General features: G+C 47.9%; 1 protein-coding gene across 2 annotated transcripts in view; it reads left to right on the forward strand.

The window, feature by feature from the left end:
• The window catches only part of LOC105672143 (uncharacterized), a 354839-nt gene that overhangs the window by 213379 nt on the left and 128305 nt on the right, over positions 1 to 13155 (forward strand). The window lies entirely within an intron of this gene.

The raw sequence follows: 13155 nt of genomic DNA on the forward strand, positions 1-13155 counted from the left end.
TTTGTCGATATTACTTGCGAAATATGACGGAAAACATTTATCTTATATTTCTTCAGTTTTCCCTTTCATCTTACATAAAACGAGAAAATTGTATATCTATTTTTTTCATCACACATATTCTCAAAGGTGTCGCGTAATATCGGGAGTTGCATTCAGCTGTCGACCTTCGCAATCTGTCGCTGTCGCAATCGCGTCGAAATATGTTCGCGATGAAAGCAGGTTGACGGAAAACGGGGAAAAAAATCGTTTGAGATTCCAATCGGGGAATCTTTGACGCGCACCCGGCGCACAGAGGCATCTACGGAATCGCTTCATTGTCGCGAGCGTTGCAGGCGAAAAGCCATGAGGAATGATGAAATGGTTTGATGCAATATACCCTTCGGTCACATAAACCAGGTTTTCCAGGTGTTGGCGTGGGAGAGACAAATTGCGCCCGGTGTTTATTGACAATAATTTATATCCACATCCCTTCGTGTATCGCTTGTGCTACGCGCATTAACGGTCAATAAATTATCGTTGAATTTCTTTCATGCCGTATCAATTAGCTGCGGCGAGTTCAATTTGATACGATGAAGCGTTTCGCAATAATAGTTTATTCAAGCCGTCATTCCGAGTGAGTCAATTGAATATGAAATTAATCTAACACGCGTAATCTATTCGCCACTTTTGTTTCATTTCTCCCAACGCATCTCGTACAATTGCGTCGAAACCATCCCCCCTCCCCCCACCCAGTCCAACGTATTCACAAGCACAATTGTGCTTGCTTAACAGTTCATTGTGCCGAACTCTCGGTCATATTAATCACACATCCCGTGTACACCGCGTTGATACGACTCCGTCATAATAGCGATATTATTACAGCAAATATTTACCTCCGTGCTCTCGCGCAGCTCGGCGGCATCAATCTTGGAAATCTCTCGGCGTGGCCGGTGCGGAGTAAACACGGCGTGGCGGTAAGCGCGAGACAGTAACGGTACCGCGACGGTAATTTATTCCCGCTCGATGCTGGAAAGCCGCGCCGTGCCGCGCGGAGCGAGATGTACGCGCCTCGCGCGCGCTCGATGATGCCCCGATCCGCGTGTCTACTTTCTCCAAGGCCTTCTTCCGTCGATCGGTCGTTGTTGCGCGCCGTAGGCGCGTCTCCTTACCTGCTTTGCATAAAAGCGCGCCCGGAATAATGACAATATATACGATAGCGTTAATGGGCGACCTCGCTTGCGCATCGGGCGCGGGATAAATCCGCGGCGGTCCAGTCTGATGGCACTTCTGACGCCTTCGTCGTTCGTGTGCGGCCGCGTGCATATTCATGCGAGTCCCTCGGCACCATCGGCGGTCGCCATATTTACGGCCGTAATGCAGCTAAGTAAGTGACCGGCTCGGACTTACGAGCGATGTACGCTATACTTAACATTGATTGATTTCGATGGCGCAATTAATTCGCAAATCGATGAAATAATTCACGAACAGGATGTCGTGGAATTTTTGAATATTAATACGATATTGTGATTAGAGAAATTTCGGACTTTCGCAGGCGATTTACAAGCGATGACTGTCAGCGATGAATTACGAGCCGACGTGATCGCGGTTTATGCCGGCCATTGAAACGAATTAATTCAATGGTAAGATCTCTCTGCTGGAAAGTCTCCGCTGTCCTTGCACCGGCCGTTCTAATCGCATCGAAATCCTTGATCGCGTGGGGGAGGGTAGAGCCGTTCGCGGTTTCCCGACGGGCGTTCAATCAAGCGACTTCGGATTTCGCGCGGGCGGCGGCGGCGACTCGCAGTCCGTCGCGAATCCAATGTGTTTCGTAAAGCCGGCGGCGAGTAAGTACCTGTGCCAAGTGCCACCTAAACAAAGGCCCAGATCGACGTTATTGCGTTATGGGTTTATATACTTGAGCGCGATGGTGGTGCGTACACAACGTACGAGAAACACGTATATAGGCGAGCCTTAGAGATTGTAGGCTTGGTGTTAGGGAGCCCAAGGCCAACACCTGCATCATACCCCACCACCGATACCCCGACACCGACGCCGAGAGTGCGCGAGTGCTCCGGACAGAACTGTACCAATACCAGCTCGCGTTTAACTACCATTAAATATACCGGCACTTTGTCCTTCTTCCTCCCCGCCCGCCCCGTCTCGAGGGCCGCGCCGCTGCGACAGCAGAGCAGACAATTTATAGTTTCATCCCGATAACTCAGGCAAGCGACTCGGAAGGCGACCATCGATAACGAAAAGATCCCGCGAGGGCGATAAATTTCTAAATGAATATTAAAATAACGCCGTTAGTTGAAATGTTCGCGATGTATGCAGATTGCGCTTATTATTAAAAGTATCGCTATGATTAAGATTGCGTTCTCTTTTCTTGCGCGCTGAAGAATTTCTTCGAGATTAGAGTACGAGTTCCAGGAAGCCGGGATGACTGTATAAGGAAGCGGATTACCTCGAGAAATAATAACGGTAATGTAATTTTGCCCCGTTAATCGTTTATCGCGTAAATTTTTCGATTCTCGATAAAACGCAGACGGCGTGTATTCAAGGTAATATTTTATACGTCAGTTTTGTTCGAAGATTAACCGAGGAACGAGAAGTGTGTTTAAGTGGACGTTCGAAAATCTACATCCAGCTGTGTGTTCAGACGAGAGAATCTCGCAGCGCAGTTTACGCAGCTACCACCATGTCTCGATGGTTGAATAAACATTTGCCGTCCGAAAAGTTACGGATAGGTATCGATTCAGAATTGTCCCGATTGTCACTAAGCCCTGGCCGTAAGTCTTGAAAATCTTCCTTCTAATCCGGGAAACATTCTGCCCGACCTGACAAGACCATTCTATCCAGGTCGAGGAGTTGAAGAGAAAGAGAGAGAGACCCTTCCCGATGGATTCGGACTGCACCGGTTGAAGTTTCTTCTACCTGCGCACATTTAGCAACAGCGTTTTCCCTTTCGCTTCCTACGCATCTCGACGGACGCGGAAGGTGGGGGTCGAGGGAGAGGAAGCGAAAAAGAGGGTCGCGCGGGGGAAAGGAGCGGGAGGAAGCATCGGCCGACTGCGCGGCCTGTCCTGCACTTTATAGTGCAATACGTTACGAGCGGTCTGCAGCGTGGGCCGACGTATTTGCCTGGCTAGCTCGAGAACCCACGTCCTCCTCCTTTACACTGCTTTCGGTCCAACTCCGCGGTAGCACAACTCCGGTTCCAGTTGACCAGCTTCTCCCCAGGCAGTCGTCGTCGATTCGGAACTGCGGCGAGCCTGGTCGGTCGGCCTGCCAACCAGCCAGGCAACCAGCCAGTCAACCAGCCGTGCTTGCGATGGCATTGATGTGGTTCACCGAACAGCGAAAGTAATGCATCGTATAGATAGATACATAATATATACATATATATATATGTGTATACACGGTCGGTGCACGCTGCACGCCGCTAATCTGTCCCGCGCGTGTACACAACAGCACGCGCCACCGACTCGTTTCTAGGTTACTACGAATGCGTAAAGACGACGCGGCACCGTCGCGCCTTTCGCCTTTCGTCGATCACCGTCTTCGCCTCGTCGTCTCCCTCCGTCTCCCGTCTTCGGGGGTACTTCTCGAGGTCGCGGGGTTCGTAGAACCGGCCGGGAGGGCGACAGCCGAGGTTCCCCGTAGTAGAAAATCGCGTACGCGGTATTTTCGAGCGAGCCGTGCACGCGATGCGTCTCGAGAGTTGTTATTTGCCGTGAACGACGTTCACCTGATATTCTATCATCGGCCATCGTAATTAGATCGACACGCTTGGAACGCCGCGTGTAACGTGTTTTATCAATAATAATAATTATAATTATAATATATGATAATGCGCGTGTATATTATTTTAATCTCATTTTCATCTCATTTCAATCTCATATGCATTATGATTGACCGTTTCAAGTCGTCGCTGCCGAACTAATAAGAGTACTATGTCGATACGCGCGATCCGATTGAATTACATGCAAATAGCGTAACGAATACTTGCCCATTATCTCATTCATGACAGAGTCAACTAGACGCCAGTCTCACTGCGGGCCGGTAAGTAATCGTCGCGTTCAGGTACGCGTGACAGGTTAATCAGGGAAACGCGCGGAAGAGATGCACGCATGTCGATGATAAGAAGGATACGTCGCCAAGGCCGAGGAAACACGTTGTCGAGCAGCCTTTCGCCGTCGATCTCCGCGTCGCTCGCTCACGGTCGGCGACAATATCGGGCTGCTCGTTTAGTTTTCTCATTAATAATTCCGGTTCGATCGCATCGCCGCCACGACGACAACGACGACGATCTATGTAAATCGCAACCGGTCCTAAGCCCGCGCTCACGAGTATTTCATAGTCCTACGCTTGCGGACAGCACCGAGACATTTCGTAATAATTCCACGCCGCGTGCGCGCTCATGCGTGCCGCGACCTGGATCTCTCCTCTCTTTCTGCGCTGAACCTCCGCGGAGCGGTCGTTTGCAACGCGTGACATTAGGCAATGAAGCGAGAGCGATACACGTCGCTCGGAAGTTCCGCTAAGGCACTTCTGCCGTGCTTCGAGATCGCGAAACTGAAGCGATGCCGGAAGCTCTCAGCTCGAATCACGTACGCCTTAATGCGCCAAATTAGGGTACAAATAACCATGTTAGTGAGGAGTTTGTTGACGTGAAGCTGCAGCAGGCAATTTCGCTTTCGATTTGGCTGCTGCGTGACTCACGGAGTTAGATTTGTCGACGCTTTCGATTATCTCAATCGAAAGTTGAATAGAAAACAGGGACAAGCTTTATCAAGGCAAGTGTACTGCGATTTGAGGATTAAAAAGGCATTTTGCGCTACAAATAATTGCGAATTAATCTAATGCAATGCTCGGGAAACAATTATATACCATTCACTCCACACATCCGACACGCGATACGACCGATTCCGACTTTATTTATTGATTTAAGGGTGCAATCTTGCAAGTTATTTTCACGCGTATCACGATGAAAACAACGTAGACGCGATTATTGCAACGCGAATATTGATACTGCAGGAAGTTACAACAGAATGGTTTGTTAAAGGTTTGCTAGAAAAGAGTAGCGTATCTGATGTAGCTGCTGAGTTATCGTGCAGGAAGAGACCAGTAGCTTCATCGAACCGATACGAGATAAATAACGTTCTCGGACATTTGCGCTTTTCAGATCGTATTACTAACTCCCGACAATTTATGAACGCTCACCCGTCGTTACGGTAGAATTCATCAATCGGAAATGGAATTTCTCCTTAATTTGCAAAGTCGTTAACACTGGTAGTCGGAGCAATTATAACGGGACGGCTCGCTCTGTGCGATCAATCCTTTGATCAGTGTGTTTGCGAGCGCGCGCGCGCGCGCCTGTATAGCGTTAATTGGATTACGAGCTATCGATTCGACGGCTAATACGATCCTTGGTCGCAGGGATTCGTTCCGAGCGGGCTCCTTTACCTGCTCACCGTCGGCATTACTGTCCGCGCTAACAAATTGTTTCTGCATATCAACGCCGGTCGCCGTAATCGCGACCAGCGGTCGTAAACGAGTCGCGAAAAAGAAGCGTTCGACTACGTGCTACCGTTTCCACACAAGCCACTAACCGTCGTATCGGCTCGAGGGAGAGAGAGAAAGATCCTAAGAAACCCGCGCCTCGGCAAAAACCGTCTCCGTACCGATTCGTTTTTCTATTACGGCGAATCTTTTACGCATCGCCCGCTTGCACGCGCGCGCAAGAGAGCTCCGTAAATGCGTGTATTTGTACACAGCGTTCTGCCTCCTTTCCCGCTCTTTCTCTCTTTCTCTGTCTCTCTCTCTCTTTCTCTTATGCGTCTTCTACGTGCTCCGGTGCTCCCCGTCGATGCGTCTGTGTGTATTCGTGTCTTGGGTTACGACAGAGTAGGCCCGTTATCGGGGCCTGCTGATTGCCTTTGAACAAAGAGGGCCCTGCCTCACGGCGTGCGCCAGACGAGGAGCGCAATAGAGCGAGAGGAAAAGAGTAACACGAGGAGATTGTTCGTGATGAGGTGGTTAGACTGGTTCACGCATGTGTGTGCGTGCTGGAAACACGGTCCCCGCGGTGTGCGTCTTAAACTGCATGCGCTCGCGCGCGCAGTGAGGGGAGAGATCTCTCCGTTCTCTCTCCGTCTCGGTTCCTCCGTCGCTTCGCCTATTTTCTCGCTCCGACCATCGTTCCTCCTCCTTGCCCCCTTTTGCCCCTTCATTCCCCGTCTTTCTCTCTCTCCCGCGCTGTCCGTCTCTCCGCCACCCTCGCTCCTCGTCCCTCTCGCTGCTCGCCTGAACTTGTTCTTGGGCAGCGCGATGGTGCGCGCGGAGATTGAACGCACCGCTCCGCTCGGGCGGCGGGACGGCGAGTAGTGTTTGCGGTGCTAAATAGCAGCGCTCGTAGTAGGGGCAGGAAAAGGGTGAAAGTCTTGGAAAATCGTCGACTCTTTCTCCCGGGCGCGGTGTCCCTAAGAGAGGGAAAACAGGTGCGTGGCCGATAGGAGCTCTCTCTCTCTCTCTTTCTCTCTCTCTCTCTCTCTCTCTCTCTCTCTCGTGTAGGATAAAATTGAAATATAAAACGAGCGGGTACTGTTATAAGCGGCAGAGAGGAAACCGGCGATCTTTTCAGAGACGCAATTTATGATTATGCAACGAGCGCCACGGTCCGTGCACTGCCTCCAAAGAATAATTTATTAATGCCCGCGCGTTCGGGACTCACGCCGTATTTCTAAGCTCGAAACAAATTTAATTCGCCCAGTTTTATTACATTTTTACGCGAGCAAACCACCGTGGCGAAGCTTTCATAATATCCTCCTGCGGTACGCCCGTCGTTGGAACTGCTTCGCGTACAATCGACGACATGATGCAACGCACAGAGCGGCTTCAGCTGTTCGTAATGCGCGCTTTTGTTCCGCGATGTACTTACAATTTGACGTGAGGCCGTGTGGCAGGCCAAAGTGTGGAGAGCAAGAGAGAGAGAGAGAGGGAAGAGGGCCACGGTAATGCGTGTGCGTGTACATCGGTGCATACGCCCGTCGTGGTTACTTTTGAAGGTGTTAATACGTGTGGAGGCGGGTTTGCTGGCTCCGCTGCTGCCCTCCCCGCGCGCTTCTCCCTTCCTCTTCGTCTCCTTGTCTCGCTTCTTCGCTGGCACTGGTTTGTTTTGGTTCATCGAGTGCCATGCCACGTCGTGCGTGTGTTAGGACTGTTAAATGTGCGCCGCGATGCGTGCGACACTGGAGCGGAGAGGCGATCGTGTGTGCGTATGCGTGATAACAGCACGCACGCACGCACGCACGCACGCCGCGGATAATGTTAACAGCCGTTAGTAAGACGTACATGAGCCTCGTTCCCCGCTGAAAATTATTGTCTCGGGTGTCACGACACAGCGACGTCGTATGTGTCGCATCAGAAAAACGTATTTCGCCGGGCTCGGTGCAAATATTTCGAAGCGAAAGCGAAATAGATTAAACGCCATTAATTATTTATTTCTTGCAGCAGGCGGCCCCGCCGCGCTCTCTCTCTCTCTCTCTCTATTTGCTTTTGCTTCTGCACTCGCCTCACCGTACTTCCGCGTCGTATACGGCCGCTAGTATCGTATCTACTTAAGCTAACTTTATCGAGGGATTATCTGCTTTCGCAGAGCCTTCAGTAAATTACCGGGAGCAGCTACGATCCACTTGTTTCTTGTCTAGACTAACACCGGCGCGATAAAGACGGCCTCCGTCTCTATCAAGCCGGTGAGAGCTCGCGCCTCTCTTTGCACAACGCCCGCGCTTCCCTGAACTTGAACTCGTCCAAGGTGGCACTGGCGCAGTACGAATTCATCGTCCTTCTCTTCTCTTTTCTCTTTCTTTTTTTCTTTCTTTTCTTTACCCGTCCTTTCCCTCGGCGCACAATGCACACAATAGCACCCAGTCGATGCCACTGGCGGTTATGGATGAACGGTAGCGAACGAGAAACGACAGTCAGCAAGAAGAACCAAAAAAAGGGCAGGACAGAAAGGCGACCTGCGGTAAAATCGTCCAACAGAAATGCTCGACCAGCGTTGTCAGTGACGCAGTTACGGTCGCCGCATCGGGACGCGATTATGCTACTAATTTAAACTGTTTTTACCGAGCCCGATCGAGGCATCGGTTTGACGGAATAAATCACAGTTCTTCTCGTTCCTCCGCCGATCATTTCCCGACATCGAAATGTATCCGATCGAATAATTTTGATTGACATTTCGAATTTTCACGCTCGCGAATTGCAGCGCGATTACAGCGATATTAATCCCGCATTCTGCAATGCGTAAAATTATGTCGAGATTGTATTTTAAATCGGATTATTAAACGTCAACAACAACTTCGCATGAGATAAAGCCTGATAGTGGTACAAATAAGCGTGTCTCGTAGACAAATGGGAATCCGGAAAATCTTGTTTCACTTCTGCTCGCGTCTTAGTCAGAAAAATATACTCATTTGACGGAAGGAATCTCGTATCTTTGCGATAAAGTCGCTCTTCTATCGACTCGGAAGACGATGCTAAAATCAGCGCGCGCCATAGCAATCGGGTTCCTTGAACCGGACTGCGCCGCACTATAGGTAGCTGTCGCGGATGTTGCCGCTGCTGGTGCAATTCGGTTCCGTGAATCTCGAGACCAGTTTAATCCGCGTCGAGTCCGTTCAATCTTCCCCGGCACTTCCTTGAACCGGGAGAATAAGTTGTCAGTAGCGCCTTCACGTCGCGGTGCTATCGCGCCGGCAAGTGGGTGTGTGCGTACATATATGAACAGCGAGTAGTCGTCCGTTTCTTCTTACAATCGCCATCGGCTACATCTTCTACTGCGACAGATGTTCTGCTTTTTTTCTGACCGCGATCGTGAAACGATTAGTATCGATTTACGAGCGATTTCGCCTCGAGCAAGCTCTACATCTAATTCTTTAGCGCGCGTTTTCAATAGGAAAATTCAGTTTGATGAGAGAAAAGAACTTGTGCCAAATTTTTAAATATCTGAAATAATTATTGCATAATTACATACTTTTGTTGTTTTATAGCCACGTATCTCTTTCATTAAATTTTCAATTTATTCCAATGATTTTCAATTCTAAATAGTATTATATTACATTATATTAGCACCGTTTTTTGAAAAAAAAATTTATTTTAATAATATTTATGATATAATTTTAATAAGAAAAAAAAATGGTAGAAAATTTAGAAGTATTTAACGATTATTATATAATTATGTGCATTTTTATTAATATGATTTTAAAGATATAGAAATATTTCTTTTATTAAAATTTTAATTTATTCTGTTAATTATAAGTGTATAAATATAAACATAAAATATTGTTTTGGTTACAACGTCAAATGTATAAAAATAGCAACATAATCTGCGGTGCAGTTCAGGTAATCGACAGATTCATAGAACCTTGCTTTGTGTCTTTGTCCCCGCATAGATAAATCTACCTGAATCTCCAAAAGGATTCCATTGCAAAGGAACAGGTGTCAAGAGGCAGGAAGGGAGACGAGGCGAGGAAGGAGCAGGAGTGAAATGAAGAAAAAAGTGGCGGGAGGAGGAGCGCAGAGTCCGGCGGCACCCAACTCCCCCTCGTCTTATATTCTTCGAGCGCATCGAGAGCCGTCGCGCGCAGGCTTCTCTCAAGGATAACGAGTAATCCTGGATAGTGGATCCGCTGATCTGAGGGAGCTCGCTCCCCTCTTCCCCGGGCTGCTCACCTCTTTTCCTCGTCCGGTCTCGATTTGCCGGGGCCCTAGAATCCTTCCCGAGTACCGTAATTACTTGGATTTTGATCCGTAGCTTGGCGTAGAGATATCCTCGAGGCGAAGGCACGGGTGAACCGAATCGGAGAAGGTCAGAATTTTGGAGTTTATTGCTGAGAAAGTGGGCAACACGGTATCGTTTGTAAGTTTCACGTTCGGGTCATCCCTTAGAAATCGACCTTCTACCTTCGTTTCTCTTTGCGCTCTCTCGTCGCTTTTTTATCTCTTCGCCCTTAGAACGTGACTGGACGAGAGATTGGGGTTTTGTTTTGACAAATCTTCGAGTACGTGTGTGTCGAATCCTCTTCTCGGTGGAGACCCTCGTTTCTCAGCTTCTCTATGTGGTGACCCCGGCGTTGTACATGTGTTCGTGCAGAGTCCTCCGTCCTCTTCTCCTGGCTATCGAACTGACGTGTCTGCGCGCTGGACGCGGGGAGGGCAGGCAGGGGGCACTTTAACTTGCTCGTCGTTTTGTCGAGGTCCCCACCAACCTATCCGATGTAAACACGAGTGGCTGATAGCCGCGGGGCCCTGCGAGCGGGGTGAGGGGCGGAAGAGGGCCCGCGAAAGAGAAATAACTAGCGCGAGGCGTGAGTAAGAACGAGAAAGCCGTTCTGGGTCCGAGCACCGCCGAGCCGAAGCGAACCAGACCGAGTCGAGATACAAACGAAACGAGCAAAGGGAGAAAAAAGTGAAACACGAGGGAGGCAAAGTGCAGCTGAGCCCCAATGGCGTAGCTACTCCGTAACTTCATCCGATCTCGGCTTTAGGCGACGCAGAAATATTCTCTTTCGATGCACTGCGCATTTCCTGACGTATATTTTTAACGGGCACTCGAGTGTAAACTTAATTGGTTAGGACGTTATATAAGTTAATTAATATAACAATTCTCTCTCTCTCTTTCTCTCTCTCTTTCTCTCTCTCTCTCTCTCTCTCTCTCTCTCTCTGCATTCACTAATTTTAAATATTGATAAATATATTGCAAACAAAAATATATTTTTATTTTTATAGGCAGTAAATATTATCTTTTTTATTATCAACGTCGTTGATCTATTTTGCATAGACGGCATTATATTTTATTTTTAAACTGAATACTGTTTACGTTCGATTGTTCCGTGAACCTTCTCGTTATCGGTTGAAATAATGGATGTAGGCCATCCATTGTCGCTGAGGGTAGTCCGTGATTTTCCGGCATAAGAAAGTGAAAAAACATGCAGACGCCTAAGCTAACCCCGTAGAAACGTAGAGGGCTGATGCTTTTTTTAAGGTTGAATAATGTGGAGTCGATCTATTGTGCTTTGTGTTCAAGTCAGTTTTCAATAGAGGCCTAGGCCGGACAAGGGCCTTAGGGCCCAACGGTGCTCGTTGAATTGGGTCACAGTGCGACGAAGTGCTTGATTGTATTTTTTGTCCGTCCATTCTCCCTTCTATTTCTCTCGGTTACCAGAACCCTGGCCTTCCACTTGTTCGTTTCCTCTCTCCCTCTCACTCTCTTTCGTCGCTATATCGCCGTCGCATCTCCTAGGATGCGTCGAGAATAATTTTTTTCCGACTCGACGGGCGTAGAAGAGCGACGCAAGCAAAGGGCCGACGCGGGTGGGGGATGGGCGTCATTATGAAAATGATACTGTACCTGTAGCCGAGAGGACAGACCGCAGACCATGGTAATTACGCGTAATGAAACGCCCGGGTCCACCATGGACGAGAGAGGCGGCGAAGGGCAATTTGCGACGTTTATATCTCCACGCCGTGGACCTGAAAACCGGGTAAACTGCGACGCGATATCGCGTGTAAATAAGTCGTAAAAATTGGCGCGCCCTTCTTCCATGCGGACGATTACATGTGAAGTTCTCGATGGCAGAAGATAAAAGGAAAACTCGTTGTCGCAAAACAAACTCTTAAAATTTCCTGTTGAAACGGAGATATTTATTTTGCCTTCAGACACATTATATCTTTTATGTTACACAGTTTAATAATTGCAGAAAAATACCGTTCACATAATTTATTTGGAAAGTATTTCGAGCGGATAAAATGTCACATTAGAATGTAGCATGTTTCAATAATTAATTGAATTAATCGAAATAACCAAATTTAATCGCTGTATACGATATCGCGTTTTAAGACGCATCACGCCAGCCATTATTCACACAGCGACAGATATGACATCTTTTAACATCTATCTTTCGATTTACCTTTCATTCTCCGCTACCTAGAATGTCGTACATGTGCACGGTCCACATCTGAAATTCTCCAACACGTGTCCCACCCGCAGTCACACAATGTTTAGCCTTTTGTTTGACGTGAATCACCTACCATGTGACGCTCAGCGCGTAGCGCCGGCGTGTGCGTAAAGTACTCGCGTAAGTCGGCTGTATGTGGATGTTCAACAGGTACGTGGGGTCCTCTTTCTCTCTCCTCTCTCTCCTCTCTCCTCTCTCTCTCTCTCTCTCTCTCTCTCTCTCACACACTCTGTTCTCTATACGGAAATGCCGCGTTACACCACGTACGAGCGGCTCCACGCATGATGAAGGGCTTCCAGTATTGTCTCCCACCCCGTATGACTCACTAGAGGCGAACCATAAAATAGTCATAGAAGTGAGTTATGCCGTGACCCTCGAGCGCGGCATGACAAACTCACGTACCGCGCGACTTCTGGACGCACTACCTGTATTGACGTTTTGGTGCCAAACGCGGGCAATCTAACGTTTATGAACAATCTCGCGCGAGCGGCGATGCGAAGCGACGACCGGCAGCGATGGCCTCTCGTTAATTAAATCCACATTTTCCCCGTCGAGTTATTGACTCTGCGGATGAGTAGTTATTAAACGCTAATCGATACAGCCTATTGATTATGTTTGACATTCCGCGAGTGGTTTAGAGAAACGTAAATACACTTCTTATTGGAACGCTAGCTATTTACACGTACCGTTTTATTAACTTGTTACTCACGTCTTTTTTTCTTACAATCACATTTGTAAATTTACGTAACGTATTAACTCACGATATCTTGTTTGTATTCTTTCAATATCAATGATATCGATGATAGCGTTTAAAAAATTAGGAATATAGAATGAAGATAAGATAAGAGAAGTGATAATGCGAAATTACATCTCGATAATGAGTTAAATTCTTTGGAATGTTTACAAATTACGTAACCGTAATATCCTTTCTATCCTACTTTCTAATCATTAGATATGGTATTGATATTTACAACGAAAGTTTCACAGAGATAAGGCGAGATAATATTTCGCAGCCCACTATGTGCGGATCTAATTATAAGTTCATTTGTTGCTACTTGTTTAGCGGTCGATCTCACTTCGCTACACAATGGACAAACGCTTTTTCCGATTTCACGATAGCGCTATTAACGCGGTTTTTACCGCTGAAACTTATTCA

The sequence above is a fragment of the Linepithema humile genome, chromosome 4 (assembly GCF_040581485.1).
Source record: "Linepithema humile isolate Giens D197 chromosome 4, Lhum_UNIL_v1.0, whole genome shotgun sequence".
NCBI classification, from domain to species: Eukaryota; Metazoa; Arthropoda; class Insecta; order Hymenoptera; family Formicidae; genus Linepithema; species Linepithema humile.